At 37.7% G+C, this 5,953-nt stretch overlaps 1 long non-coding RNA gene across 1 annotated transcript; it reads left to right on the top strand.

Moving 5' to 3' along the window:
• Positions 1–1,918: 1,918 nt before the first annotated feature.
• Positions 1,919–2,809, top strand: LOC134217987 (uncharacterized). The gene is made up of 3 exons (XR_009981210.1): positions 1,919–1,967; positions 2,050–2,486; positions 2,555–2,809. It is a non-coding gene; the product is annotated as an uncharacterized LOC134217987 (long non-coding RNA).
• The last annotated feature ends 3,144 nt before the right edge of the window (positions 2,810–5,953 follow it).

Genomic DNA, 5,953 nt, shown 5'->3' with positions numbered 1-5,953 from the left:
AGAGAAAGATGATTTAACGTCTGCAAGCTCTATTGAGTTGAAACTTTGCAATTTCATCTAAATCGTCATTTTTCGATATTAAATCTCATATTGAGTCACGACTAACTTTTTAAAAGGGTGTATGTGAAAATGATTCAAAAATATTCAAAAAGCTGCACAGCGAAAACGGAATGTTCGATTGTTATGATTTTTTCAGCAAAGTTTGACAACTAAAAGGTGATTTTTAAGAAAATGTACATCGTAAAAAATTGTTTTGCGTTAAAAATTTCATTTATGTCACAAAAATCAAATATCTCAAAAACACTATCTTTTTACAAACGTATTTTTGACGTAGGACTTACGTCTCTCTTTACTATACCGGGTGTCATTTCAAAATTTCTAAATCGGCCGCGTTACGCTGTGTTGAAAGATTTCAAACGCTAATAGCTTTTACCCTAATGAACAGTTTTCTGCAGTTAACCCCTCAATCGACAGCTTTCAAGTATGCCTTTCATATTAATGCTTGATAATATCCAAAAACTTGTTTCAATAGACCTAAAACTGTTTTCAAAGCAAAACATTGAATTCACGAAAACCTATAAATATGGGTACCGCATCATTCTTGCATCATTCCATTACCACGTTCTTATTGGTGCAGACGTCAACGAATGAGCTCACGCTAGGTCTGCTAAGAAGGCATAAAATAGCGCAGCGCGAATTTTTCCTCTCAATCTGACCGAAACAGGCAAAGCAATAACAGCAGCGCATCGTCGGAATTTTTGAACGGTTGCATCATCGTCTCAGCCACGCATTCGCAAACCTAAGCCTTTTTAAGAGCAAAGCAGAATCGTCAGCATTCTCAGGTTAGCATCATCGGCATTTTCAGCCCGGCATTGTCGAGAAGCCAACAGTAAGCGCGGCACGGCGGTGTGTGTCGATAGAGTGTCGACGACAACACTACTGATCAAGTTTTCTCGGCCGATGGCAGCAGCGGTTAAGCGTTTGGTATTCCTGCAGACATCGATTCATAATGTTTTGAACAATCATAAACTCCCAGTTGAACCGCTCAAGAGGAAATTTACATCTAACATTGTGAATGGATCTTTTCAGAACCACTAATATACTTACTAAAGAGTTTTTCGCAATAGAATCAATTTGAAAATGTAGTAACAGCTCAAACATTAATAAACTATCAATCGATTTTTCATCAAATGTTGGATTTTTTGGCATTGATAAAAAAATATCTAGATAAACATTGTTTGATACTGACCGCACACAAAGCGAACCCCAACAAACAACGACAAGCTACAAATAAGCAATTATTGTTGAATTATTGTTTATTTGTAATCTTCATAGCTGAATAAAATGGATGCTGAATAATTCGCTAGACAGATTTCATCTCAGCATTTGATCCAACTAATATTCGACTTGGCCTATTTATTTGTTTACCACCTTTATTTGAGGTCAACGTTTTAGTTTTATCACATTTCAGTACATTGGGGAAGTGTAACAATGTGCTGAACTAATATTTTTTAAAGTTCTCTGTTCGACTATGATGTGATGCTCTAAAAGGGTGGTCGAATTGAGTTTGAATAGTACACAGCAAAAAGAAATGTAATATGCATCAACGTAATTGGGGCGACGTACCTTAATACAGATGTAAAGCCGAATTTCGGATGTACATTTATATAGTTTTGTATGTCATATTACATCGCGTGAAAATTACACCGAAACAGATTCACGATTTTTCTCTACGTTGTATATGTGTAATATTCGAACATAAAAACATTGCAAATCACATCGAAATGAATGCAACCCAGTGGTTCTGATTTGCTTGTGTAATATTACACAAATTCAATGTGTTATTGCATTTAAACCGAACACACATTTAAATCTCGCAACACTGCCCAGTTGTGTCTGATTTGTGCGGAGAAGCCGACGACGCCATATTTATTTTTCATTCCATCATAATCGTTTGCAGTTGTACGGTAAGTGTTATTTATATTCGTATATAACCATCAAATATAATATATTATAACAAATAATGAAAGAATTATTTATATTTTTCAGCATTATTAGCGTTTTAGCAGTATGAGGCCTTCAAAAACAAGAACGCAGACCCGATTGTTCTCAAATCCGGAGATTTTACGTGTGATCCTAAACCATCGGCAACTTTCATCACCACCAGCTGGCAAACAGGCAGACTCCAGTGCGACCGTCCCGCCTGTTGATGACAGTGGCCGGAAAAGTAAAACCCTCCTGCGCGCACACGGTCACCTATCTGGTATGCACTTTTCGCAGTTTCGCAATGACCTGTTGGCTACTGATGGTTTCCCACACTGCCTGCTGGCACAACCAAAGAGGACAGACAGCTCCATATCAAACGCAGTATTAGTTTTCGACATATCAGCGAAGGGTGAAAACCGCTGGATTCCATCCTGCGATCGATTGCCTACTCTATTAAATTGCTGTGAGGTGGGCCCTAAGTTACCTACAGGAGTCATTTGGTGAGTATATTATTAGATTGAAGAAAGATGGTACACTAAAAATATTTCTCTGTTTGCAATACTTACAGCGAATTCAATGCCACTCGGCTGGCTGCGGAAAATAATATTTAGGAACTTGAGGACCTTGTCAGTTGGGCAGACGCTGAAATTTGATTGATAAGTTTGGCATTTATACAAGCTATTCCACGTCGGCATGTGTGATACTAAGATATCGTAGTATATACATATTTGGAAGTAACGGGCAAGGAAGGAAGATCAAGAGGACAGTACATAATTCTTTCGGGAACTCAAATGTAATCTTATTAGAATTCTGTTTTGAGTTCTGAAAAGAAAAGACAGGATCACCGTTCTGAAATGAAACCCCTCTGGATTCCGAATGGAATTCTAAATAGAAACATTTTGGAATACCGAAAGGAATCGCTTTGGGATTCCGCAGGGAATCTTTTCATGTTTCCGTAGGTGATCTTCTTAGGATGCTAAAGGGAATCCTTCCGGGGTTCCAAAGTACATACTACCTGGATTCCGAACGGAATCCTTTGGGATTCCAAAAGTAATCCTTTAGGGATTTCAAAAGGAATCCTGTTGGGACTCCTAAAGATATCTTTCTGCGATTCTAAGATAGATCCTTATGAGATTCCAAGAGGAATCCTTTTGAGATTCTATGAGTAATGCTTATAGGATTCTAAGAGCAATCCTTTTAGTTTTTGATTTAAAAAAAATCATTTTGGGATTCCAGAATACTTTTTCGGTTCCAAAAGCAATCCTTCAGGGATTCCAAAGGATATCTTTCTGCGATTCGGAAAGGATTGCTTTTAAGATTCCAAGAGGCATTCTTCTGGGGTTCCAAGAGGAATCCTTTAAGGATTCCAAGACGAATCATTTTAAAACTCCAAGACATCCTTTTGGGATTCTCTGAGAAATCTTTTGGGTTTCCGAATGAAATTAGTTTTGAGATTCCAAGAGGGGTTTTTTTTAAATTTCAATAGGAATCCTTTTGCGATTCCAAGAAGAATCTTTTCGGGATTCTAAAAAAAATCTTAGATTTCATAGGCAATCCAATTGTGATCCCTAAAAGATATCCTTCTGCGATTTCGTAAAGAATACTTTTAAAATTCAAAGAGGCATCCTTCTGGGATTCCACGAGACATCCTGCTGGAGTTCCAAGAGCAGACCTTCTTGGATTCCAAGAGGAGTCCTTCTGGGATTCTAAGAGGAGTCATTTTGAGATTCCAAAACGAATTCTGTTTGGATTGCAAAAGTGACCCTGTCCATTTAGGATTCCACGAGGAACCCACATGTGGTTCCAAGAGTAATGGCTCTTGGATTCCAAAAGGAATCCGTTTGAGATTCCAACAGGAAACGTTTTAGAAAGTTAAGAGGAATCCTTCAGGAATTTCAAAAAGAAATCTTTTCGGGTGCAAAAATCATTTTTAGAAAACAATCCAGTTGGGTTGGGATTCCAAAAGATATCCTTCTGCGATTCCGAAAAAAATCCTTCTGGGGTTCAAAGAGTAGTCCTTCTGAGATTCAAAGAGGAATCCTTTTTTTATTACGAAATAATACTTTAAGGATTTCAAAGGGAATCCTTTGGGGATCCAAAAGATATCCTTCTGCGATTCCAAAATTAATCTTTCTGGGGTTCTAAATAGAATCCTTTATTGATTCAAAGAGGAATTCTTTTGAGATTCTATTAGGAATCCTTTTAGGACGTCAAGAGGAATACTTTTATAAAAGAAATTTGTTTTGGATTTCACAAAAACCTTTTGGGATGCCAAGATAAATCCTTCTGGGATTCTAAAAGAAATCTATTTTAGTTTCCAAAAGATATCCTTCTGCGTTTCCGTGAGAAATTCTTCTGAGATTCCAAGAGAAATCCCTCTGGGTTCCAAGAGGATTCCTTCTAGTATTCCAAGAGAAATCCTTTTGGAATTCCAAAAGCAATCCTTTTGAGATTTCGAGAGTAATGCTTATAGGATTCCAAGAGGCATCCTTCTGGATTCCAAGAGAAATCCTTATGCGGTTCCAAGACGAATCCTTTTGGGATTCCAAAAGCAATCCCGTTGTGATTCGAAAAGATTTTCCTCCGCGATTCTGAGAGAAATTCTTCTGAGATTCCAGGGAAAATTCCTATGGGGTTCAGAGAGGTGTTCCAATAAGAATCCTTTTAGGATTTCGAGAGGAATGCTTTTAGGATTCCAAGATGCATTCTTCTGGGATTCCAAGAGAAATCCTTCTGCGGTTCAAAGATGAATGCTTCTGGGATTCCAAAAGAAATCCTTTTTAAATTCCAAAAGGAATCCAGTTGAGATTCCATAAGATATCCTTCTGCGATTTCCAGAGGAATCCTTCTGGGATTCCAAGAGTAGTCCTCCTGTGATTCCAAGAGGAATTCTTCTGGGGTTCCACAAATATTCAATGCTAAGTCCTTTTGGCATTCCAAGAGGAATCTTTTTTGGATTCCAAAAGTAATACTTTATTAATTCCAAAAGGAATCCGATTGGGACTCCATAAGATATCCTTCTGCGGTTCTCTTGAAATCTTTCTTGGATTCCAAATGAAAAACTTCCGGTGTTCAGGTAAGAATCCTCCCTAGCAGCACACATGTTTCTCATTGGTTTCTGCAACTGATATGTGACCAGATTTAGTCACAATCAAGTTGCTGTAACCATTTTTGGCTAACTTGTGCTGCTTGGGCTTTTAGGAATTCAAGAGCAATCCTATTAGGATTCTAAAAGATATCTCTCTGAGATTTGAAATAATGCTTTTAGGATTCCAAGAGGCATCCTTCTTGGATTCCAAGAAAAATCCTTCTGCGATTCCAAGACTAATCCTTCTGGGAATACAAAAGAAATCCTTTTTAGATTCCAAAAGTAATCCAGTTGGGATTCCATAAAAAGCTTCTGCGCTTCCTAAAGAAGTTCTTCTGAGATTCCAAGAGAAATCTCTCTGGGGTTCCAAGAGGATTTCTTCTGGTATTCCAAAAAGAATTCTTTTTAGGATTTCAAGAGAAATCTTTTTGGGATTCTAAGCGCAGTCCTCTTGGAATTCCAACCAAAAGATATAACTTTTGGATTTCGAAAGGAATGCTTTTAAGATTTAAAGAGGCATCCTTATGGGATTCCAAGAGAAATCCTTCTGCGGTTCCAAGAAGAATGCTTCTGGAATTCCAAAAGAAATCCTTTTTAGATTCCAAATCCGAGTTGGGATTCCAAAAAAAAACCTCTGCGATTTCTTTCTGGGATTCCAAGAGTAGTCTTTTTGGGATTCCAAGAGTAGTCCTTCTGGGATTCCAAGAATAGTCCTTCTGGGATTCCAAGAGAAATTCTTCTGAGGTTTCAAAAATATTCAAGTTACATCCTTTTGAGATTCCAAGAGCAATCCTTCTGGTGTTCCAAAAAGAATCATTTTAGGATTCCAATAGAAATCTTTTTGGGATTCCTAGAGCAATCCTTTTGGGATTTCAAGAG

This window comes from Armigeres subalbatus, chromosome 1, assembly GCF_024139115.2.
Source record: "Armigeres subalbatus isolate Guangzhou_Male chromosome 1, GZ_Asu_2, whole genome shotgun sequence".
In the NCBI taxonomy this organism is placed as follows: Eukaryota; Metazoa; Arthropoda; class Insecta; order Diptera; family Culicidae; genus Armigeres; species Armigeres subalbatus.
This window is presented reverse-complemented; position numbering and strand designations above follow the sequence as displayed.